This window comes from Mus musculus, chromosome 8 (genome assembly GCF_000001635.26).
Source record: "Mus musculus strain C57BL/6J chromosome 8, GRCm38.p6 C57BL/6J".
Taxonomy (NCBI): domain Eukaryota; kingdom Metazoa; phylum Chordata; class Mammalia; order Rodentia; family Muridae; genus Mus; species Mus musculus.
The window spans coordinates 42,020,824-42,047,740 of record NC_000074.6 but is presented as its reverse complement, the minus strand read 5'-3'; the positions used below and the strand labels follow the sequence as shown (position 1 = coordinate 42,047,740).

General features: G+C 38.4%; 1 long non-coding RNA gene across 1 annotated transcript in view; it reads right to left on the bottom strand.

Moving 5' to 3' along the window:
• Positions 1-1,538: 1,538 nt before the first annotated feature.
• 2810404M03Rik (RIKEN cDNA 2810404M03 gene) overlaps positions 1,539-26,917 on the bottom strand; it is a 218,936-nt gene continuing 193,557 nt past the window's right edge. Inside the window, exons 4-6 of the long non-coding RNA NR_045497.1 lie at positions 20,991-21,080; positions 2,871-3,082; positions 1,539-2,137 (exon numbers count right to left, since the gene is read on the bottom strand). This is a non-coding gene — a long non-coding RNA (RIKEN cDNA 2810404M03 gene). The remainder of the gene's footprint in view (positions 2,138-2,870; positions 3,083-20,990; positions 21,081-26,917) is intronic.

Below are 26,917 nucleotides of genomic sequence, written 5' to 3'. Positions count from 1 at the left end.
ATTCCAAATGCTATCCTGGAAGATCCCTATACCATTCCCCCGTCCTGCTCCCCTACCCACCCACTCCCGCTTCTTGGCCCTGGCATTCCCCTGTACTGGGGAATATAAAGTTTGTAAGACCTAGGGGCCTCTCTTCCCAATGATGGCCTACTAGGCCATCTTCTGCTACATATGCAGCTAGAGACATGAGCTCAAGGGGTACTGGTTAGTTCATATTGTTGTTCTACCTATAGGGTTGCAGACCCCTTCAGCTCCTTGGATACTTTCTCTAGCTCCTCCATCGGGGGCCCCGTGTTCCATCCTATAGATGACTGTGAGCAACTACTTCTGTATTTGCCAGGCACAGGCATAGCCTCACACAAAACAGCTATATCAGGGTCCTTTCAGCAAAATCTTGCTGGCATATGCAATAGTGTCTGGGTTTGGTGACTGATTATGGAATGGATCCTCGGGTGGGTTAGTCTCTGGATGGTCCATCCTTTCGTCTTAGCTCCAAACTTTGTAACTCTTTCCATGGGTATTTTGTTCCCTATTCTAAGGAGGAATGAAGTATCCACACGTTAGTCTTCCTTCTTCTTGATTTTCTTGTGTTTTGCAAATTGTATCTTGGGTATTCTAAGTTTCTGGGCTAATATTCACTTATCAATGAGTGCATATCAAGTGACTATGGGCACAGGGGGGAAATTCCTAAACAGAGCAGCAATGGCTTGTGCTGTAAGATCAAGAATTGACAAATGGGACCTCATAAAATTGCAAAGCTTCTGTAAAGCAAAAGACACTGTCAATAAGACAGAAAGCAACCAACAGATTGGGAAAAGATTTTTATCAATCCTAAATCTGATAGGGGACTAATATTCAATATATACAAAGAGCTCAAGAAGCTGGACTCCAGAAATTCAAATAACCCCATTAAAAATGGGGTACAGAGCTAAACAAAGAATTCTCAAGTGAGGAAAACTGAAGGGCTGAGAAGCACCTGAAAAAATGTTCAACATCCTTAATCATCAGGGAAATGCAAATCAAAACAACCTTGAGATTCACATCAGTCAGAATGGCTAAGATCAAAAATTCAGGTGACAGAATGCTGGCAAGGATGTGGAGAGAGAGGAGCACTCCTCCATTGCTGGTAGGATTGCAAGCTTGTACCACCACTCTGGAAGTCAGTCTGGTGGTTCCTCAGAAAATTGGACATAGTAATACCAGAAGATCCAGAAATTCCTCTCCTGGGCATATACCCAGAAGATGTTCCAACTGGTAATAAGAACTTTATACTTTTGAAATTCTGCCTTGGACCGGGACAGTGGTTGCGCATGCCTTTAATCCCAGCATTTAGGAGGCAGAGGCAGGTGGATTTCTGAGTTCCAGAACAGCCAGGGCTACACAGTGAAACCCTGTCTCAAAAAAAAAAAAAAAAAAAGAAAAGAAAGAAAGAAGAGAAATGTCTGCAATGACCCAAAATTAAGTATAAAAGGAAATTTCCCTCACTGCTTCCATAAACAAAGAAACGAAACTGTCATGAAATCAAAAAAATCATGCTTGATTACATGCTCAGCTTTAATATAGTATGATGGGTAGAAGTCAGGACATAGGAATTAGCAGTCAGAACACTATCTTCCTTGTCTTTTGATCCTAACAAAGCATTAAGCTCCTTATACATCTGGCTAGGCATTCCCACAACAGTAGCCACATTAGTTTGAATTAGAGTCTGCAGTTATGGTCCTTCAATCAAAACCTCACCATAAGGTTTTTTGCTCTTGTCACTCCTTTAATATGATTCTTTTTTAAAATTGACTGTTGCTCTGACCTAGTATCACTATGGTGATGTGGTAGTCTTATGTAATATATAATATCCATTTCTCTCTGTGTAAATGCAATGCTTCCTTGCATACTGTTAGGCTAAAGTCATTATATATCCTCTTGAAAAGTACTGGCACTGCCACGCTAATTGTTCTCCGTTCCACCAGGCTGACATAAATCCCTGCAAATTGAATTTCACAATAGAACGCCTCTCTGTCTCTCAGCACAAACCTATCATTTTGCTAAAAAGTAAAATCATATCCAGGAAGACAAATTCATATCTTGTATGTTGACAGTTGTTTGATTCTGATCTCTTCTTGAACATTTCACAACTATTCATCTAAAATAGAAAAGAAATAATCTATAAATATGCGCAAAAGAGAAAGAAACAAATATAATAGTTTTAATAAGTGTTCAAAAATTGTTATATTATTATGAAACATGAATGTAGTTCTGTGCTAATGGGGATATTCATACACTTAAGGCATATTTAAAAATCTGTGTGTTACTTAGACAAAGAGCACGCAATATCAAACATAGCAAAAGCTAGTTCTAGGACATGTGGCTTAATCCCAGTATTTAAACAGTTTGACTTCTGAGACCTTGAAGCAAAGTTTCTCTCTCTCTCTCTCTCTCTCTCTCTCTCTCTCTCTCTCTCTCTCTCTCACACACACACACACACACACACATACAAACATACAAACTGTTAAAAAACATCTTTCCACTTTTGTTTTAAATGTGCTGAAAAGTCAGGTATTTTTATTTCTTTTGCCCATTTTCATCTTACTTCCTATAATCTTTCAAATTACAAATAAAGAATTCAACACATTACAACTACATTAAAATATTTTTCATCTGCTCCATTGAGTTGAATAGACTAGTTTAATTAGTTTGCTAATAATTTGTACAGATAGACAATTCTACAAAGAGTTGAAAACACGTTTCTTCTCACCAAAACATGCTTCCCTGAATAACTATTGTGTTTTGACAGTTGTGTATGTTGGGAATAGGGGGAAAGACTCACACTTGACCTTGAAAAACATACTCAAAAACTGCTTACACTAATTTCTCACCAAGTTAGAGAGCTGTATGCTTCAAGGCTTCCTTTTTGCTGACAGATGTGTCTCTCCTTGCCTGCTCTGTATGGTGATCTTTGAAAGTGCACAGGGACAGGAATTCTTTAGCTATAAAGCACGTTGAGCACGTTGAAAACCCACAGACGTGATTAGACTTGGTGGTCTTGTGTGTTTTATCAACCAGTGACATCATGACAGATGAGAATGTTCTGCCAAGGAAAGTCAAAATTTCCTAACATTAATGTATCCACAGACAAATCACATGTACTAAATGTCATTTAACCCATACAATGATTTGAATGTAATCCAGACTCAAAGCAGGAAAAGCAACTTTACTACTGCCAGACTTATTATAATGGGACATTTGACTCAATGCAGAATGCCGTCAGGATCCGCAAATGCTTGTGAGTTGAATTTAATAGTTTTATAACTATGGTGAGGACTATGCTGCCTTTGTTGGTTTTATTTCCACCCTTCTCTCATCTGATGAAGCATCAGATATCCTACTGAGAAAAACACATTACAGCTAGCAAGCAGTACCTTGACTTTAATGTCGTCTTTCATCTGTGAATCGCAAAAGAAACACACTAATAAGTAAATGAATCGAGTGATGTGTGATAGAACAGAACATTCTACCAAGGAGTCTTTTAGAGATCAAATCTCTAGCATTAGTGTGTCCAAGGGGAGATTAGACCAAATCAGCAGAGCTTCCTCCGAGACAAATAGGCATTACAATTCACTGTGAAGTGCTTTTTATCGCACACAGCCCCTTCAGCTAAAGGATAATCAAACAATTATAAACTTCACAATTTTTCTATTAGCACTTAAAACCCTTAAAGGGATCATATCAGGTAACAAGTTCCTTAAAAGCCATACTCTGTGGACAACTGCCTAATAGAACAGGGACCCAGTCCTCATAAATTGGACTTAATAAAGCAGAAGGAAGCCATGATTTGCCCTTTTATTTATGAGACATGGAGAAGCGTCTGGATGGTATGTGCCACTTTCTAAATGGGTTCCGCCTCCAGCAGTTGCTTAGACCAGATGGAAAAGTGACAAACCCCACTTAATGTGTCATAGCATCAGCGTGGTCATAAAAGAGTCCCCAGCAATTTTCTTTTGAACAGAAGCCACCTGTTTACTATAAACACTCTGTTTATTTCTCAAACTGCAATTTCCATTTGCAACTTACACCTGAAAGGTAGCACGCCTTTGAGTTCAAAGCTGCCAGCTTGCAAATCAATCGTGGGTGTTTGAAGAGTTCAAATCCCAGTAGTAGAATTTGAACAGTTTTTTTTTAATTTAATGTGTCCAAAGCTAGCTTGTAAATGATCTATTCCATCTCCCCTTAAAAGAGGTTTCATCATAATTATAATTTCAGTTGGCACTGAATTTGGCTCTTGCTTTATTCTAAAACTGCATTTATTAGAAACAGACACAGCACCCTTTTGTTTATTAGAAACAGATTCATTATGCCCTCTTTCTACTTTATCTCAGTAGGGACATGGAGGCTGGAAAAGCTAAAGATTTTGGCTCTTGCCTGTAGCTATATAATGTCTTCACAGAAAAAAGGAGTATTTCTTCTGGCATCTGGGGCCCCTTGCTGTTCATTACAGGAGTTCATCACTGTCTCTAGATGTCTACAGTGGCCTAGCAATGATCATAACTCTCCTAGGGGAGGGGAAATTACTTTTAAAATGTTGGAGCTAATGCATAAATCTAAAATCAAAAATAACGGACATCACTAGAACATTTATTCACATTACTGTGCTGTAAATCTATTACAGCGGGCACAATTTCTCTCTGAACCAAGACATTCTGCAATGGCATGAAGCAAAATCAGAAGAAAAAACATATTTGGATGATGAATTCTATAAGATATTTATGATAGTGCTGAGTTTTTCTGTTATAGATTTTATTAGGAGTCTGGGATTAAACTTGAATCTCTTCAGAGTCTAATATACAGAATTTTTTCTTATCCTTTTTCATTTTAGCTACAATCTTATGCCCTGATATGACAATCTAAACCCAGATCCTGTGAAGGATTCTTTAAAGAGGACAAAGGTGGGGACAGTCATCAGCACAGAGGAAAAACGAAACAGATTAATTGGCCATTTCTCTACTTGTCTACCATTCAGGGGAAAACCATGAACTTAGAAGGCATTTGTGTTACATGCTTACTTGGTGTTGATATGCCTGCCTATACCAGAGGGGCTTAAGGAGTTCATTAATCACAAATGCAAAGATATTGCCTGTGGGTTAAGTTTAATTTCTATATCTGTGTAGACTGTATCACATGGTCACATAGGCCTTTCTGTTCATTTATACGGTGCTTCATGTCTAGAAAAATCAACTGTCAACAGTGTATCTTAGGAGATGGAAATGAATCAGGTTAATGTGAATTATGGACATAACAGACATGTAGCACAAAACCCGAATTCCCATCACACAATATTCCCAGGGTCTAGAAGAGAAAGACAAATTGGCAGCTCTTTTAAAGTAGGCACTCAAGTTACATGTTAGGCTGGATGTGGATCTTCAGGACCCAGCAGCTTTCTTTCTGTCTGATTGCATTTTCTTCTTCTACTCTAGTAACTCTGGGAGGTGGGGGTGGGAACAGCCATCGTTTTGCACAAATAGGCTGATGGTAGCTTGCTTGTCATCATTTCACGGCAAGCAGCGTCATGCTGTTTCCCAGCTTATAGAAAACAGAAGGATCCCTTCACATATACTTTCAGGATAAGTGGTGAAAAATAAAACACTTCTGACTTTATGTGTGCTACCAAGTACACCAAAGTATTTCTGAGTCATCCATCACACAGAGTCAAGGAATGAAATTAAAAGAACATTTTCCTTGGTGGGAAATAGGCAAATGCGCACTTAAGGAAAAATAGAACTATATTTCTCATGAAAATGTTATGTTATCACTGGATGGAGTAGCAGGAAAGCGTTCTCTAATGCATGTGGCAGAGCAGGGGCCCCTCATTTGCTGAAATACAACCGAAAACTCTTCCACCAAGGGGACTTGCTTTCACAATTAAGCCAGCATTTAATTGCTAATGCATTTATTTCTCAACTCCTAAGGGTGGGAGTATGTTAACTTGTGCTTTCTCAAATAAAGGATGCTGGTAGCCTTGCCTTTATACTATTTTATTGTTCGATATTAGCAAGATGGCTTGGTAATCATTATCACTCTCTTCTTAGTGTCTGTCACTGTTGCCATTCCAATTTTACAGTTGAGAAAGCATAAAATAGGAGAGTGGTCCAAGGCTACTGGCCAGCTCTGATCACGTTAAACAAAAATCACACGGAGTATATATATTGTATAGTCTTCCAGAGAGGCCCCTGATTGGTCATCCAGCACTGAAATCATACACACACACAGGTAACACTAATCTGACTGAACAGGATGTATTTCTACATTTAGGTACATATCTCTCTATATAAAAGTTAAAGAGAGAGAGAGAGAGAGAGAGAGAGAGAGAGAGAGAGAGAGAGAGAGAGAGAGGCCACGGTTTTGAGAGAAATCAGGAGTGCTCAGGACACAATAGGGATTGGAAGAAAGAAAGGAATGGAGGATGGTATACTCCTATTTTAATTTTTTTAGAATTCAAAAATAGAAAAAGTCATTTCCTTCAAAAAACGCTAGGAAAATGATGATGCACATCATTTTTAGTGGACATATTTCTCCCTGTATGATGTTACCACAGTTTTATTTGGGGGGGGGGTGGAATTTAACTTAAAAGCTTAAGAGAAAAAAAAATGAGCCATTTACAGAAAACCATTACTATGCTAGCTGCCTTTATAAAATTAGGAATAAATATCACAGAGCTTGGTGTGTGGCTCAGTGGCAGATTGCTGACCTAGGATGAATGAGACACTCAGGCAAATGTACAGTATTCTCCAAAAAGACTAAAGAAATGCAAAGAGAGCTGAGAAGATAGCTCAGTGGTTAAAGCACTTGATCCTCAAGCGTGACCACCTAAGACTGGATTCTGACAACCTAGATAAAATGCCGGGTGGCCTTTGTGGCATATCTGTTATTCCGGGCTTAGAAGGGCAGAGGCAGGGAATCCAAAGTGCAGATTTCTGAGTTTGCGTGAATGACCACCTCTCATTGAATGAGGTGACAGGGGAATAGAGGATGATTTTTGACATTTACCTCAAATGTCCTATTAATATGCACCCTCATGTATTCATAATTCCACTGTTTATGCATGTGCCTACACATTTGCAAAGATGAATACACACATACAACACAGACACAAGCATTCATGTACATGCATGAATTCATTAACAGTGGCAAAAGCAAGGAAAGAAACTAGCATTTTTTATTAGTTTTTCAGAACTTTTTCACCCTAAAGCTATTAAAGAAATGTGAAAATAGTCATTCCTTCACTTTGAGCAACATCATTTCGCCATATTCAATGAGACATACTTTTGTTAACTATGCTATATTATTATTTAGGTCAGCTAAACCACAGAGAAAACAATTACAATTGTTAAATATTTAGTTCTATTTCTAAACTCAAACAAGAAATAACTAAGCTGCATTCTTATTATTTTGTACCAGTATCTACAGTATCACTCTCTTCAGATTGAGGAATGGCAATGACGTGGGAGAAGACTCTGTAGACTTCTGTACTAGAAATCATGGCTCATAGAACAAAAATACCACAAACACTACTGATCCTAAAGTTCAATATTAATGTATGCTTGAATATTTCTTGTTAAGATTGTAAATAGAAGACTGGACATATAGCTCAGTAGTTAAGAACACTTGATGGTCTTGCAAAGGACCGTATCAGTTGCTAGCACCAATGTGGGTGCTCAGGACCATCTGAGCTCCTATTTTGGCCTCCAAAAGCATCAGCACACACGTTGTACACATCTATTCATGTAGCCACCATGACCATGAACATAAAGTAAAAATAATAAAAAATTTTAAATAGTAAATATGATTCAAATTGAAAACTAGAGCCTCTTTTCCTTGGCAGTTCTCATAAACTACAAAAAGCTTACAAGGAAGGTGTCACTAATTTGTATTATAAATACAGAGGTCAAGGCACTCAGGACTATTCCTGGTTAAACAACAAACTCAAAACTCTAAACTAAAGCTGAGTGGCCTCCAAATTTATATAAATATGACTCTCAGACTTTAGTATACAAAAAGATATATTTTTTTCTCCTAAGGTAGCATAAGAATTCTCCATTTGTCCTCCAGTCTGAATCAGTTAAATTGGAAGAGAAAATATGTGAAATAACAGGCCAATAATCCCTAAAGGATGAGACTTAAATGAGACATGCCTGCCATTGCCTAGGTGATGTCTAGAGAGGCTTCCTAAGGGAGATGAAAGGAAGTGGAATTTTAGCAATGACCCACATTCCCTTGGAGCCAAGGAGATGCAAGTGGGAGTCTAGCAATGTTGTGATAACCACAGTCTTCAAGGCAGTAAGCCACAAAGGAAATATGTGCATAGACAGAAGGCCAGAGTTTGGTTCCCAGCTCATAACTGCCTGTAACTTTAGCTCCAGGGGATCCATCACCCATTTCTAGCCTCCAAAGGCAACTGTACTCAGGAGCATATGCCCACCAACGGCGCATGCATAATACATAATTTAAAATAAAATAGTTGTTTTTTGAAATCCAAATCATGGAGATTACCTCAAAACACATTGAGTCTGTCAGTTACACTTTTCCTTTTTGAAAACAAAAATCTAAGAAGCAACTAGAATTCAAGAATGAGGCTGAGATACACACTAACATCCTCTCTCTCTCTCTCTCTCTCTCTCTCTCTCTCTTGCACACACACACACACAGTCTCCTAACTGACAGGTTTTACCCTGGCAAAGATGAGCTGGAAACTATCTGTTTCCCCATTATGCTAAGACCTTTCTCAAGACACCCACTCTGGTCTCATTACATATGAAACTTTAGGGGTGCTTGCAGAATTGACCAAGTCGGAGCTAGTTAGAAACAAAGAACATAGGAAAGAAATTTTGAAAGGACCATTTTTCATTAGTAGATTATGATGTTTTGTGTTTCTCCTCAGTCAAATTTCTTCCTTTGTAATAGGTTTTTAAAAAAAGTAAATGGTACCTAACATCTTCTGATATAAACCTCAGTTAGGTCTTGGATGCAGTCACAAACTGAGCGAGTACACACACTCTCAGTTCTCCAAACAACTAAGTGGAGTGAGTATAACATTCCTGGCGATGGCACTTGGACAGGTGACTTAACCCCTGTTCTAAACAATGTTTCACTTTCCTTGATCTAGGGAGGGTAGAATATCCTTTAAAAAAATCTCTCTATATTTTTTTCCAGATTTTTGATAATACAGACTGGTGAAAAAAATTCTCTGCAAAATCTTGTCTCTCTGCTGTCGTATCAGCCATTTCCCAGACTCTGTAATTGATTCCTTGGGGCATGCTAAAATCTGGAAGCAATGAAGTGTGGTTGTATAGCACATTAGGAGAAATTGCTTCTTCTTGCAAAGTTGCTTTCTCCTGCCAGGTTGTCACAGGATTCTCAGTGAAGTGGAGAACAGTTTCATCAGACAGGGAAAGAGAGGATTCTTCAACTTGCAGATGAAGTCTAACTGAGCTCAGGATTTCTGCTTATTCTTCTTCATTTGTATCCTCCCAGTGCACACTATGATCATCAAATGGGCACTCAGACCCCAGCCAGCCATTTGCATCTGACATAGCTACCCTCCTCTGCAATAGAAGGCACTAATACAGACGGTTACAGAAAACCCCTGCCTTTATAGTTTAAATAATACATCTGTATTGAGAATCTGAGCTTTAAACCTGGACCTATTTCCAGTAGAGTAAAGCATCACTCATGCACCTAACATTTCTTATGTCCTTCATATGAGTCCATCACTCCTGTTACTATAATTTGCCACTTTTTGCTACAGACTGCAAACAACGAAGGTTGTTCAAGACAAGGGACCCAGTTTCTTCAAGGTCTGCTATTCTACCACATAGAGTTCACTGATAGAACAATGAAAAAAAATGTAAGTTTCCTTTAATCAGAAGTTCAATGTAGGTCGCCATCTTGGTTCCGGGACTCAGCAGAATTTAGGAAATTAGTCTGAACAGGTTAGAGGGTGCGCCAGAGAACCGGACAGCTTCTGGGACGGGCAGAAGCACAGAGCCGCTGAGGCAGCAGCCTGGGCGGGCCGCAGATAACCGGCCACCATCCGGACCAGAGGACAGGTGTCCGACTGGCTTGGGAGGCGACCTCAGCCTCAGCAGCAGCGGTCGCCATCTTGGTTCCGGGACTCAGCAGAATTTAGGAAATTAGTCTGAACAGGTTAGAGGGTGCGCCAGAGAACCGGACAGCTTCTGGGACGGGCAGAAGCACAGAGCCGCTGAGGCAGCAGCCTGGGCGGGCCGCAGATAACCGGCCACCATCCGGACCAGAGGACAGGTGTCCGCCTGGCTCGGGAGACGGCCTCGGCCTCAGGAGCAGCAGTCACCATCTTGGTTCCAGGACTCCCTGGAACTTAGGATTTTAGTCTGCACAGGTGAGAGTCTGCACCACAGAAGCTGACAGCTTCTGGGAACTGCCAAAGCAACACAGCTTCTGAGAGAGGCCCTGTTTTGGGCCTTCTTCTTCGACCAGGAGGAGGTCCAAAAACAAGATATCTGCGCACCTTCCCTGTAAGAGAGCTTGCCAGCAGAGAGTGCTCTGAGCACTGAAACTCAGAGGAGAGAATCTGTCTCCCAGGTCTGCTGAGAGACGGTAACAGAATCACCAGAAGAACAATCTCTAAACAGAGTCAACTATAACTACTAACTCCAGAGATTACCAGATGGCGAAAGGTAAACGTAGGAATCCTACTAACAGGAACCAAGACCACTCACCATCATCAGAACCCAGTACTCCCACTTCGCCCAGTCCAGGGCACCCCAACACACCCGAAAACCTAGACCTAGATTTAAAAGCATATCTCATGATGATGGTAGAGGACATCAAGAAGGACTTTAATAAATCACTTAAAGAAATACAGGAGAACACTGCTAAAGAGTTACAAGTCCTTAAAGAAAAACAGGAAAACACAATCAAACAGGTAGAAGTCCTTACAGAAAAAGAGGAAAAAACATACAAACAGGTGATGGAAATGAACAAAACCATACTAGACCTAAAAAGGGAAGTAGAAACAATAAAGAAAACTCAAAGTGAGGCAACACTGGAGATAGAAACCCTAGGAAAGAAATCTGGAACCATAGATTTGAGTATCAGCAACAGAATACAAGAGATGGAAGAGAGAATCTCAGGTGCAGAAGATTCCATAGAGAACATCCGCACAACAATCAAAGAAAATGGAAAATGCAAAAAGATCCTAACTCAAAATATCCAGGAAATCCAGGACACAATGAGAAGACCAAACCTACGGATAATAGGAGTGGATGAGAATGAAGATTTTCAACTCAAAGGACCAGCAAACATCTTCAACAAAATTATTGAAGAAAACTTCCCAAATATAAAGAAAGAGATACCTATGAACATACAAGAAGCCTACAGAACTCCAAATAGACTGGACCAGAAAAGAAATTCCTCCCGACACATAATAATCAGAACAACAAATGCACTAAATAAAGATAGAATACTAAAAGCGGTAAGGGAAAAAGGTCAAGTAACATACAAAGGCAAGCCTATCAGAATTACACCAGATTTTTCACCAGAGACTATGAAAGCCAGAAGAGCCTGGACAGATGTTATACAGACACTAAAAGAACACAAATTCCAGCCCAGGCTACTATACCCAGCCAAACTCTCAATTACCATAGATGGAGAAACCAAAGTATTCCACGACAAAACCAAATTCTCACATTATCTCTCCACGAATCCAGCCCTTCAAAGGGTAATAACAGAAAAAAACCAATACAAGAACGGGAACAATGCCCTAGAAAAAACAAGAAGGTAATCCCCCAACAAACCTAAAAGAAAACAGCCACAAGAACAAAATGCCAACTTTAACAACAAAAATAACAGGAAGCAACAATTACTTTTCCTTAATATCTCTTAACATCAATGGTCTCAACTCCCCAATAAAAAGACATAGACTAACAAACTGGCTACACAAACAAGACCCAACATTTTGCTGTTTACAGGAGACACATCTCAGAGAAAAAGATAGACACTACCTCAGAATAAAAGGCTGGAAAACAATTTTCCAAGCAAATGGTATGAAGAAACAAGCTGGAGTAGCCATCCTAATATCTGATAAGATTGACTTCCAACCCAAAGTCATCAAAAAAGACAAGGAGGGGCACTTTGTTCTCATCAAAGGTAAAATCCTCCAAGAGGAACTCTCAATTCTGAATATCTATGCGCCAAATACAAGGGCAGCCACATTCATTAAAGAAACTTTAGTAAAGCTCAAAGCACACATTGCACCTCACACAATAATAGTAGGAGACTTCAACACACCACTTTCACCAATGGACAGATCATGGAAACAGAAACTAAACAGGGACACACTGAAACTAACAGAAGTGATGAAACAAATGGATCTGACAGATATCTACAGAACATTTTATCCTAAAACAAAAGGATATACCTTCTTCTCAGCACCTCATGGTACCTTCTCCAAAATTGACCACATAATAGGTCACAAAACAGGCCTCAACAGATTCAAAAATATTGAAATTGTCCCATGTAGCCTATCAGATCACCATGCACTAAGGCTGATCTTCAATAACAAAAAAAATAACAGAAAGCCAACACTCACGTGGAAACTGAACAACACTCTTCTCAATGATACCTTGGTCAAGGAAGGAATAAAGAAAGAAATTAAAGACTTTTTAGAGTTTAATGAAAATGAAGCCACAACGTACCCAAACCTTTGGGACACAATGAAAGCATTTCTAAGAGGGAAACTCATAGCTCTGAGTGCCTCCATGAAGAAACGGGAGAGAGCACATACTAGCAGCTTGACAACACATCTAAAAGCTCTAGAAAAAAAGGAAGCAAATTCACCCAAGAGGAGTAGACGGCAGGAAATAATCAAACTCAGGGGTGAAATCAACCAAGTGGAAACAAGAAGAACTATTCAAAGAATTAACCAAACGAGGAGTTGGTTCTTTGAGAAAATCAACAAGATAGATAAACCCTTAGCTAGACGCACTAGAGGGCACAGAGACAAAATCCTAATTAACAAAATCAGAACTGAAAAGGGAGACATAACAACAGATCCTGAAGAAATCCAAAACACCATCAGATCCTTCTACGAAAGGCTATACTCAACAAAACTGGAAAACCTGGACGAAATGGACAAATTTCTGGACAGATACCAGGTACCAAAGTTGAATCAGGATCAAGTTGACCTTCTAAACAGTCCCATATCCCCTAAAGAAATAGAAGCAGTTATAAATAGTCTCCCAGCCAAAAAAAGCCCAGGACCAGATGGGTTTAGTGCAGAGTTCTATCAGACCTTCAAAGAAGATCTAATTCCAGTTCTGCACAAACTTTTTCACAAGATAGAAGTAGAAAGTACTCTACCCAACTCATTTTATGAAGCCACTATTACTCTGATACCTAAACCACAGAAAGATCCAACAAAGATAGAGAACTTCAGACCAATTTCTCTTATGAATATCGATGCAAAAATCCTCAATAAAATTCTCGCTAACCGAATCCAAGATCACATTAAAGCAATCATCCATCCTGACCAAGTAGGTTTTATTCCAGGAATGCAGGGATGGTTTAATATACGAAAATCCATCAATGTAATCCACTATATAAACAAACTCAAAGACAAAAACCACATGATCATCTCGTTGGATGCAGAAAAAGCATTTGACAAGATCCAACCACCATTCATGATAAAAGTTCTGGAAAGATCAGGAATTCAAGGCCCATACCTAAACATGATAAAAGCAATCTACAGCAAACCAGTAGCCAACATCAAAGTAAATGGAGAGAAGCTGGAAGCAATCCCACTAAAATCAGGGACTAGACAAGGCTGCCCACTTTCTCCCTACCTTTTCAACATAGTACTTGAAGTATTAGCCAGAGCAATTCGACAACAAAAGGAGATCAAGGGGATACAAATTGGAAAGGAGGAAGTCAAAATATCACTTTTTGCAGATGATATGATAGTATATATAAGTGACCCTAAAAATTCCACCAGAGAACTCCTAAACCTGATAAACAGCTTCGGTGAAGTAGCTGGATATAAAATTAACTCAAACAAGTCAATGACCTTTCTCTACACAAAGAATAAACAGGCTGAGAAAGAAATTAGGGAAACAACACCCTTCTCAATAGTCACAAATAATATAAAATATCTAGGCGTGACTCTAACTAAGGAAGTGAAAGATCTGTATGATAAGAACTTCAAGTCTCTGAAGAAAGAAATTAAAGAAGATCTCAGAAGATGGAAAGATCTCCCATGCTCATGGATTGGCAGGATCAATATTGTAAAAATGGCTATCTTGCCAAAAGCAATCTACAGATTCAATGCAATCCCCATCAAAATTCCAACTCAATTCTTCAATGAATTAGAAGGAGCAATTTGCAAATTCATCTGGAATAACAAAAAACCTAGGATAGCAAAAACTCTTCTCAAGGATAAAAGAACCTCTGGTGGAATCACCATGCCGGACCTAAAGCTTTACTACAGAGCAATTGTGGTAAAAACTGCATGGTACTGGTATAGAGACAGACAAGTAGACCAATGGAATAGAATTGAAGACCCAGAAATGAACCCACACACCTATGGTCACTTGATCTTCGACAAGGGAGCTAAAACCATCCAGTGGAAGAAAGACAGCATTTTCAACAATTGGTGCTGGCACAACTGGTTGTTATCATGTAGAAGAATGTGCATCGATCCATACTTATCTCCTTGTACTAAGGTCAAATCTAAATGGATCAAAGAACTTCACATAAAACCAGAGACACTGAAACTTATAGAGGAGAAAGTGGGGAAAAGCCTTGAAGATATGGGCACAGGGGAAAAATTCCTGAACAGAACAGCAATGGCTTGTGCTGTAAGATCGAGAATTGACAAATGGGACCTAATGAAACTCCAAAGTTTCTGCAAGGCAAAAGACACCGTCAATAAGACAAAGAGACCACCAACAGATTGGGAAAGGATCTTTACCTATCCTAAATCAGATAGGGGACTAATATCCAACATATATAAAGAACTCAAGAAGGTGGACTTCAGAAAATCAAACAACCCCATTAAAAAATGGGGCTCAGAACTGAACAAAGAATTCTCACCTGAGGAATACCGAATGGCAGAGAAGCACCTGAAAAAATGTTCAACATCCTTAATCATCAGGGAAATGCAAATCAAAACAACCCTAAGATTCCACCTCACACCAGTCAGAATGTCTAAGATCAAAAATTCAGGTGACAGCAGATGTTGGCGAGGATGTGGAGAAAGAGGAACACTCCTCCATTGTTGGTGGGATTGCAGGCTTGTACAACCACTCTGGAAATCCGTCTGGCGGTTCCTCAGAAAATTGGACATAGTACTACCGGAGGATCCAGCAATACCTCTCCTGGGCATATATCCAGAAGATGCCCCAACTGGTAAGAAAGACACATGCTCCACTATGTTCATAGCAGCATTATTTATAATAGCCAGAAGCTGGAAAGAACCCAGATGCCCCTCAACAGAGGAATGGATACAGAAAATGTGGTACATCTACACAATGGAGTACTACTCAGCTATTAAAAAGAATGAATTTATGAAATTCCTAGCCAAATGGATGGACCTGGAGGGCATCATCCTGAGTGAGGTAACACATTCACAAAGGAACTCACACAATATGTACTCACTGATAAGTGGATATTAGCCCAAAACCTAGGATACCCAAGATATAAGATACAATTTCCTAAACACATGAAACTCAAGAAAAATGAAGACTGAAGTGTGGACACTATGCCCCTCCTTAGAAGTGGGAACAAAACACCCTTGGAAGGAGTTACAGAGACAAAGTTTGGAGCTGAGATTAAAGGGTGGACCATGTAGAGACTGCCTTATCCAGGGATCCACCCCATAATCAGCATCCAAACGCTGACACCATTGCATACACTAGCAAGATTTTATCGAAAGGACCCAGATGTAGCTGTCTCTTGTGAGACTATGCCGGGGCCTAGCAAACACAGAAGTGGATGCCCACAGTCAGCTAATGGATGGATCAGAGGGCTCCCAACGGAGGAGCTAGAGAAAGTACCCAAGGAGCTAAAGGGATCTGCAACCCTATAGGTGGATCAACATTATGAACTAACCAGTACCCCGGAGCTCTTGACTCTAGCTGCATATGTATCAAAAGATGGCCTAGTCGGCCATCACTGGAAAGAGAGGCCCATTGGACACACAAACTTTATATGCCCCAGAACAGGGGAACGCCAGGGCCAAAAAGGGGGAGTGGGCGGGTAGGGGAGTGGGGGTGGGTGGGTATGGGGGACTTTTGGTATAGCATTGGAAATGTAAATGAGCTAAATACCTAATAAAAAATGGAAAGAAAAAAAAAAAAAGAAATGTCCAATGAACACTTCACAGAAAAAATAAAGAAGACAATAAAAATGAATAAGATAAAAATAATGATTTTAGAGACAGCAATAAAAATGAATAAAATAAAAACAAAAAAAAAAAAGAAGTTCAATGTATATATATGTGTGTGTGTGTGTGTGTGTGTGTGTGTGTGTGTGTGTGTGTATATGCACATATGTACGTATGTATGTATTTATGTAGGTAGGTATTGTGTACATATGTATGTATTGCAAAGTAGTGTAAACTTGATTCCAAAGGCCAGAGAATGAATTGAGACATAAACGTAGGAACAATTCCCAAAACTGTTGTGCAGTCCAATTACTGATTACTGCTGTAACACTTGTATCTGATGTTTTAAAAAGTCTCTGATTCCATCGTCCTACACTAATCAGTATTTCCCTTGCATTCTTTCTTAAAATTCTATGTCTCACATGAGTATTTGTACATTGGAGAAATTAGGTCATATTTTAGTATCCGTGTTACCAATAACGCTAAGAATTCAGTTCAAACACAAATGGGGGTGATTAGGAAGATTTTCAAAGTGAGAACTATCTTGATTAAAATAACTCAAAGGTACAGATTACCTCACACAGGCTAGCTTCCTCTGATTTACATCCTGATTATAGTTCTGTTACTCAATACTTAGACTTTTGGGCACTATCTTAAAACATAATGTGAGATGGTGGGCAAAGGTTGATAATCAGATTGTGCCTTAACTCAAACTTACTGCATATGTGCAAATGCCCTGGTAGATTCTATTTCATGAGCATCTTTTGACTCCTTTTTGAGGGAGGATGACTATGGTCATTGAGCAGATTAAGGGACATCAGTCAGGCATCAGTCATCCAAGATAGGCTCATAAATGGCGTGTTTCTGGGAGTAGAAATGGAGTTTCCCTATAAGTTGGTGAGGGGCAAAATGAGACTATAGAGACACCTAGGCTTATTAAAATTATTAACAGGGCCAGAAGGAACTTACTGGCCATGGCAGACCAAGAAAACGGTGAACTCTCTCACTTGTACCTCTCTCATTTGTACCTCATAAGTTAATAGACACCTGTTACAGGGATTAATAACCTATAAGCAAAGGATTCCCAAACTGCTTTTGGAGCATCAGCTAGACTGGATCTCTTACTGTTGACTTGATCATCTCCCATGCTGCCCATGTACTACTTTGTCCATCTAGACCTGGAACTAGCTTGCTGTTTTCTGCTCCTGATCTATTTCCTGCTCTAGACCTGGTTCAACCTTTTACCTTGTCATTGAAATCTCAACTTCATTCTCAAATGTAACTTCTGAAGTTCCAAAATCAGCTCCCTCTGAGACGTTCTCTGGTTTGTTGTCTTAGTAACATGGACTCTTTTCCAGGCTACTTCTGAAACCTGAACTCATTTGCAGCCTCTTTATTTGTATTCATTCTGTAATCCATACACATCCAGATAGATTATAATGATGATGATGATGACAATAGCGGTAGATAGATAGATAGATAGATAGATAGATAGATAGATAGATAGATAGAGGCAGAGGCAGAGGCAGAGACAGAGACAGAGACAGAGATAGAGATAGATGATACACACAGGCAGGTGAATAGGTAGATATATAGATGGTGGACAGATATATGAGAGAGAGAGACAGAGAGACAGAGAGAGACAGAGAGAGAGATATACTGTGTGCTGTGCAATGTGTGATGAGAGAGCTAATATTAACATTTCAGTTTGGAATAAAATAAACTGCATTAATTCAGACTAGGCTACAATGGTAAGGGAGGTTATAAGACAAATTTCTGTCACTGAAATAGCTAAACCTAGGAAAACGTCTGTACTCAATAAATTCTGACATAGTAGAAAGCCACAATGTATTTGTCATGTTTCTGGCATAACTTACTAATATACCAGTGTCTGGCCAGGATTCCTGTGGACAGAGTCAAAGATGCACTACACTGTATCAGAAATAGCTTCCTCTTACTGTTTTAGTCTTCTCACCTACTCCTTTTATCTTTATTTTTTATTTACTAAATTCTGCTTTTTTTTCCCTCCAAATATATGGTTGAAGTTCATCCTAAGCAAGCAATGCCCTTGTATCCTGTAGCTGAATAAAAATGAATTAGGTGTTGTTAAAGGCTCTAAATATTTCTGTCTGTTTCTGACATAGCATTCTTAAGATAATATGGTTACAGAAATTACTCTACATTTCAGGCAAACTAAGAAAGAGATATTTGACTGCATCCTATTACTAGTGGTTTTATTTTGGAGTTTGTTAATGCCCTTCTGTGAAGCCTCAAACTCATGGTGCATACTTTCTATAGGAAGAAATATTAAACCACACTTATTTTTGTTAGTCTACTTTGGTCAGTCATAAATGGTGCAAGCTATGTTGTGTGGCTAATTGTTATTTTTCATTAGATATTTTCTGTATTTGCATTTCAAATGTTATCCCCTTTCTTGGTTTCCCCTCCAAAACCCCCTATCCCCTCCCCCTTCCTCTTGCTCACCAACCTACCCACTCCTGCTACCCTTTCTTGGCATTCCCCTACACTTCTCAGGACCAAGGACCTCTAAACTTTAAATAACAGTCATTATTAGTCTACTTTTTGGTAAACCAAACATTCCAACAGTATAAGCTGCCTCCTTATGTTCTGTCCCCTCTTCCAGTTACTGATGGAACAATGTTCTCCAAACGTCAATGTGATATTACTTTACAAATAATCAGACCAATTTCATAACTCTTTTCTTATTGAGGGGACCAAATTATGCCACCTTGGCTTGTTGGCTATATTAAGTTAGAGGAATTTGAAAAGGAAAAATACAAAAGGAAGCTCTGGCCCTCCTACCTTTTTATGGTAGAAAGAAAACTCTAATATACAAGGTGTTGCCCTATATCAAGAAGAAAGACATTCCTAACACCAAACAGAAAGAGCCAAGGTCAGAAGAAACCTATGGAAGGAAATAAAAGTCAAGTGACATTTACTTCCTAATCAGTTTTCCATAATTAAGACTTCTAACTCACCAGGTGTGGTGACCCATGCCTTTAATCCCAGCACTCAGGAGGCAGAGGCAGGTGGATTTCTGAGTTTGAGGCCAGCCTGGTCTACAGAGTGAGTTCCAGGACAGCCAGGGCTATACAGAGAAGCCCTGTCTTGAGAAACAAAAACAAAAACAAAAACAAAAACAAAAACAAAGACTTCTAACTCAAGGTTCCTTTTATTTTCTCAATTTACTGTTCTTTATCCAATCTAGTTAGTGTTCAGCTCTAAATATTTACGCACACCTTTTTGCAGTAATGTTCTCATATGCATGTTAGATTTATCAAATGTGATTTTTTGCTTTCTATTACATCTTTATACATGAGACATTGTAACTGTTCCAATTTTTTAAGTTAAAATCTGAACACAAAGTAACAGACTACTCACACCTATAAGTATTAGAAGAAAAATATCATTGTCTCCCTTGGGTAGAAAAGAATTCTAATTTTAAAAAAGTTTAGATTTAATATATGCTATCACTGGAAAGTAAAGGTGTCCTCCAGTTCATACTAGGAAGAAACTAAACTTGCCCCTCAGAAGGGTCGCTGAATGCCATGGAAGAAAAAGAAAAAGAAAAAAAAAAGAAAATAAAGAAATTGTGTTCCTAAGTCCGGATAAATTGGACTAAAATTCAGTTGGCTTGGTATGCAGTGAGTTTTTGGACCTGAACATACTAATTAAGGCAGAACATCTTGTCACAGAAGGTGTCAAGTTGTGTTTTCATTAATGCATTTTACAGATGACCTGAAACAGAACAGTTTGTATATAATCTATCATAAAGTCCTGGTGAAAAGAAAGGACTTCAACATTGCCCTTCTGAAAGAGGTCTTGAAAGTCAACTGAACCAAAAAAAAAAAATACTACCTATTCAGCCATATTTAATATGAAAATAAATACACCCCTTAAAATTGCTTGCAGTACAAATTTCTAATAAACCTGCTATCCAGCTCATTTGCATAAAAGTCAAAGAAAAAAGAGAGAGAGAGAGAAAAAAAAAGAAAGGATGACCCTGGTACAGAATCAAGAAACTATATTAATCTTGCAAACATACTGAATATAGAGGAGCAGTTTCTTGCAACCGATTCTGAATAATCATGTAAATTCAGTAAGAGGATTTCAACCTTTAAAATGCTCAGCAAACATCATTACAGTTTTGCAGAAACTAAAATAACTGAGGGATGAGAACATCCTAGTTAACAAACCAATGCATTTTATTTTAGAAAGGCCATAGTAAGCAAAACTGAAAAAAATCACAAAAGTAAAAACTGAAAAGTGAGAATGTGCTACAAGACACAGTCAAAAGGAAAATTCTGATCCCAAAATTGTGTTAGTTAGCTTCCCTTTCTTTCTTGAAATGCCTGGAAAAAAATGACTTAGAAGAAGATTTAGAACACTGCTTTGTTGGTTCAATGCACTGAGCCCTCTGGCCACACACAGTGGAACACAGGACAAACAAAATGGCAGAACTCAGGGAAAGCAGAAAGCAAAGAGAAAAAGAGAGAAGGGATGGGTTTGGAAATACTCCTCAAGGCATAACACGATGACTTCCCTTCCTTACACTCTGCCTTACCTCAGAAGTGTCCAACCACCTCCCAACAGTCCCACGGGCTGGGTAATCAAGCATTTAACAGATGAATATTATGCACAATCAAGGTGCAAACTGTAACAGAGCAGAGATAAAGACACACACATCAGTTAATAATTCTGGAACATTCTTAAAATCTTATCAACCATCAAGACTTTTAAAGATAAGATTTATATCCGATAGAGTGCTAATATCCAATATATCCAAAGAACTCAAGAAGTTAGACTCCCAGAATCAAATAACCCTATTTAAAAATGGCATAAAGAGCTAAGCAAAGAATTTTCAACTGAGGAATATCGAATGGTCAAGAAGCACCTAAAGAAATGTTCAACATCCTTTATCATCAGGAAAATGCAAATCAAAACAACCCTAAGATCCACCTTATACCAATCAAAATCACTAAAATAAAAAACTCAGGTGACATCAGATGCTGGCAAGGATAGGGAGAACGAGAAACTCTCCTCCATTGTTGGTGGGATTGCAAGCTGGTACAACCACTCTGGAAATCAGTTTGGTGGTTCCTCTGAAAAATGAACATAGTACTACCAGAGGACCCAGCTATACCACTCCTGGGCATATACTCAGAAGATATCCCAACATGTAATAAGAACACCTGCTCCACTATGTTCATAGCAGCCTTATTTATGATAGCCAGGAGCTGGAAAGGACCCAGATGCCTTCAACAGAGGAATGGGTACAGAAAATGTGCTACATTTACACAATGGAGTACTACTCAGCTATTGAAAATGATAAATTCATGTAATTCTTAGGCAACTGGATGGAACTAGAAATTATCATCCTGAGTGAGGTAACCCAATCACAAAAGAACACACAGTGGTATGCACTCACTGATAAGTGGATATTAGCCGAAAAGCTCCAAATACTCAAGATACAATTCACAGACCACATGAAGCTCAAGAGGAAGGAAGACCAGAGTGTGTGTGCTTCGGTCCTTCTTAGAAGGAAAACAAAATACTCACAGAAGAAAATATGGAGATAAAGTGCAGAGCAAAGACTGAAGGAAAGGCCATCCAGAGACTGTCCCACCTGGGGATTCATCCCATATACAGTTACAAAACCCAGACATTATTGTGGATGGCATGAAGTGATATAGCTGTTTCCTGAGAGTCGATGCCAGAGCCTTACAAATACAGAGATGGATGCTAGCAGCCAACCATTGGACTGAGCGCAGGGTCCTCAACAAAGGAGTTAGAGAAAGGACTGAAGGAGTTGAAGGGGTTTTCAAGCCCATAGAAGAACAACAATATTAACCAATCAGGACCCCCCCCCCAGAGCTCCTAGGGACTAAACCATCAATCAAGTACACATGGCTCCATCTGCATATGTACCAGATGATGGCCTTGTCACGCATCAGTGCAAAGAGAGGTCCTTGCTCCTATGAAAACTTGATAGATGCACCACTGTAGGGGAATCGCGGGGCCGGGAGGTGGGATTGGGTGGGTGAGTGGAGGAAAATGTTCAGAGAAGAAGAGGGAGGGAGGATGGGATAGGGGATTTCTGGGAGGTGGGGGGAAACTGGGAAAGGGGATAGCATTTGAAATGTAAATAAAGAAAATATCCACTAAAAATGTTTTATATATTTAGCAAGACTAAATGAGGGGACATTATAAAAGCACTTATCAGAAATGACACACTAAAGTTGTAATGTACTAACCATACTCAAAAATACTCTCCAGCAGTAGCTAAAGTTTAGTGCAAAGTCACATATTCCTTTACACCAAAGACAAGATTGCAGGCTGGTGAGAATGCTCAGCAAGTGATGGTGTTTGCTACCAAGCCTGTCAAAGTTTGATTCCCAGCTCCCCTATCAACTGACTCTAGCATGGTGCCCTCTGACCCATGTCTCCCTGCCCCTCACCCTGGCACTAAGAATAATCAGTGCACAAATAAATTTTTAAAAGATTACTAGATATAAATAACAAATAATAAATTTTTACCTGAGGATTTTCTTAAAATTTAAGCTATTAAAATGGTCATAGATTTATACATTTATATATTATGTTAAATTCAGAGCACAAAAATATATTAGTTTTTTTTTTTTTAAAAACTAACATTTGTAATCTGGGGTATCTTAAAGCTGGGTCTTACTAATCCAACTTGCCTCAAATTCACAATCCTTCTGCCTCAGCCTCCTGATATGAGTCAGGACACCAGCTTTAAGAAAAATGAGTGTTTACATTTAAGGTGTATATGCTATCATACATAAAATGTAGACAGTATCAGACTTACTACAGTAAAGCAAATTAATATATCTATAATCTTACATAGTTAGTCCTGTATATGCCTTGTGTACTCGTGTGTGTGTGTGTGTGTGTGTGTGTGTGTGTGTGAGTGTGTGTGTGAGTGTGTGTGTGTGTGTGCTATGGTCCTCACATTGAAAATTAAACACCTAGATTTTTTGTAGCATATATAACTGCTGATTTATAGCCCCAGAACTTTTTTTATCCTCCACCACTGCCACCTTTACATCTTGGAGCTTTATTTTGCTTTTTAACTCTATACATTTGAAAACAATTTTTATACTCCACAAAAGAAAGAATGTGTAATTTTTTACTTCCTGAATCTAATTTTTGGCTTTTAACTTAATGGCCAGCATTTTTGAAGTTCCTTCTTGTGGCAAATGCTCTCCAGTCACCATAGAACTATATGACACTGCTCTATAGATACAAACACCACTTTCTTGTGAATTTTCTCTTTGTTTTTATCTGTCGGCTCTTGTAACTAAGGCTGCAATGAACGTGGACACTCAGAGAACTTTACAAACTAAAGACTCCATTTCATTTGATCATATGACTAAAGACTAAAGAGGGGTTGCTGGATTAGACAGTAGTTCCTACTTATTTTCTTCAAAATGTCTCCATATTATTTTCTAGTATAACACTACAAATCTACATTTCCACATATATGAAGAATTATCCCTTTCTTCAGTATTCAACAACATGTTATGCCTTTTTTTTTTCTTTTTTGGTTTTTCGAGACAGGGTTTCTCTGTGTAGCCCTGGCTGTCCTGGGGCTCACTTTGTAGACCAGGCTGGCCTCAAACTCAGAAATCCATCCTAACAACTATGGAGTGATATATCCTATAGCATGTTTTGTTTATATTTCTCCAATGAACAATGATGCAAAGATACTTTTCATATAAACAGATAAATATTTTGTTTTTTGCCTGTTTAGTACTCAGATTATTTTCACTGCCTTATTCTATATATTTGTTATAAAATTGGGTATTAATTTTTATAGGTTACCTTGTCATTCTGTTAACAGCATCCTTTATTATGGAGGAGTTTTATAGTTTGATGAGGCATTTTTAAATTTTTAATTTTTAACTGCTTTAGTAGATTTACTCTTGGATATGATAACTTAAATAAATTTTTAACTCTTTATTGATTCTTTGTGAATTGCATATCATGAACTCCAGTCCCACTCATTTCCCCATCCCTCCATAATGTCCCTTTGAAATCTCCATCCCCCCTCCAAAAAAATAAGAAAACAAAAGTTAAAAAAAAATTAAAACATCTCACCATGGAAGCTGCTCTGTGTCACAACCAAAGAGCTTCATGTTCAGTGCAGTGAATCATGATCTGGTTTGAGTCCTCCAGCTTCTACTACACTGTCAATATTGGACCCTCAGTGGGACGCCTCTCTGTTGAAGCTGTGTCATAGACAATGTTAGGGGATTTTCCCCCTGTGTTTCTTGTCAAACTTAAGTAGTTTCGGGTTTTTAACTTTAAGCCTTGTATTCATTTTGAGTTGGTTTTCTGTGTATCGTATGAAACAAATATTTCATGTCATTCTTTTACATGAAGGTGTCCAGTTTTCTTAGCACCACTTTATTAAACAGCCTATAGTTTCTCCTTTTTACCTGCTCAGTGCCCTGGGTAAAAATTAGGTATAAGTATCTAGGCTTACTTCTGGACTTCTTTTCTATTTGTCTTTGTTTCTGTTTTATGCCAGTATCACACTGTTTAATTCTAATAGCTTTCTACTATAAATAAATCTAAATTAGGAAGAATGATACCTTAAACTTTATTTGTCTGCAGGATTTGTTTGGCTATTCAGAATTACTTACAGTTTCATCTAAGTTCTAAAACTGTGTTCCTTTCTTTTTTTTCTTGTTTTTTCTTAGATATTTTCTTTATTTACATTTCAAATGTTTCCCCTTTCCTAATTTCCCCTTCGAAAATCCCCTATCCCCTCCTCTCTCCCCCTGCTTCCCAACCCACCCACTCCCATTCCTGGTCCTGTCATTCCCCTATACTGGGGCATAGAGCCTTCACAGGACAAGGGTCTCTCCTCCCCTTGGTGACCAACTAGGCCATCCTCTGCTACATATATAGCTAGAGACACAAGTTCCACCATGTGTTTTCTTTGGTTGGTGGTTTAGTCTCAGGGAGCTCTGGGCGTACTGGTTAGTTCATATTGATGTTTCTCCTATGGGGCTTCAGACCTCTTCAGCTCCCTAGATACTTTCTCTAGCTCCTTCATTGGGGACCTTTGTTCTGTCCAATGGATGACTGTGAGCATCCACTTCTGTATTTGCCAGGAACTGGCAGAGGCTCACAGGAGACAGCTATATCAGGCTCCTGTCAGCAGGCTCTTGTTGGCATCTGACTAGTGTCTGGGTTTGGTGGCAGAAAAAGAAGAAAAAAAAGAGAGAGAGTATGGTTTGGAGAATTGACAAGAATTGTATTGAAATGTATATTTCTTTGAGTAGTTTGACAATAGCAATCTGTTCACTCCCAATGGATATTGCTATATTTTCCACGTATTTAGTTGTATTTCTTTAATAAATGTTTTGTATATAAATTATTTACCACCTTGGTTAAGTTTTGATTTTTTAAGTATTTTTATGCTATCACAAATGGCACTGTTTTCTTTATGTCATTTGTAATTTGATTATTTGTGTTTAAAAGATACCAGTGTTGTTTCATGTTATTTCATAACCTAGAACTTTATGAAGTTAATATGGTCACTTGTGCATGCTCTTTAAGAGAAATTTTATAAGGAGAATCACCTGCAAATTATTTAACATCTTTTATAGATTTGATGGCTTTTTTTTTTTTGGCTTGGCTAATTGTTCATGCTAATAATTCTAAATAGTGAACAGATATTATAAGATTGTTCTCCTATATTATCCTGCTTAAAAAAATTTAAATTTAATATGTATCTTATACCACATCTAGCAATTCCAAAACAACACAAGTGATATTCAAAAATAATTATAATTTTTATTTGAAAATAAAAATTATTAAATGAGTCCTTTAAAGCATACTATTAAACCAAATTGTATTACTATATAATTAATACTTAATGCTTAGAATCTTGATATCTAATGCTAGTATATATTATAATATGATACCTGAACATGTCACTTAGAAACTTTGTGATACCTCTGACTTAAATAATGTATATAAGCAAATATATATTCCTATTTACAATACATACGAATAAAATCTAAAGGAAAATTGTAAGTAGAAGATCATATGTAAAATATTAGTGTAGTGACTGTCCTGGGGCAAAATTTCATTGTTCCTTATTTCACCTTTCATTGTCAAATAGTGTAAGAAGAGCACCTGTTTCAACTTTCAGTTTTCAGTAGGCATTTACAAAGGGAAGTCTGAAGAGGTGAAATTAATAGACTAACTGAATGAATTATAACTATCTTGCCAAAAGCAATCTACAGATTCAATGCAATCCCCATCAAAATTCCAACTCAATTCTTCAACGAATTAGAAAGGGCAATCTGCAAATTCATCTGGAATAACAAAAAACCTAGGCTAGCAAAAAAAACTTCTCAAGGATAAAAGAACCTCTGGTGGTATCACCATGCCTGACCTAAAGCTGTACTACAGAGCAATTGTGATAAAAAACTGCATGGTACTGGTATACCG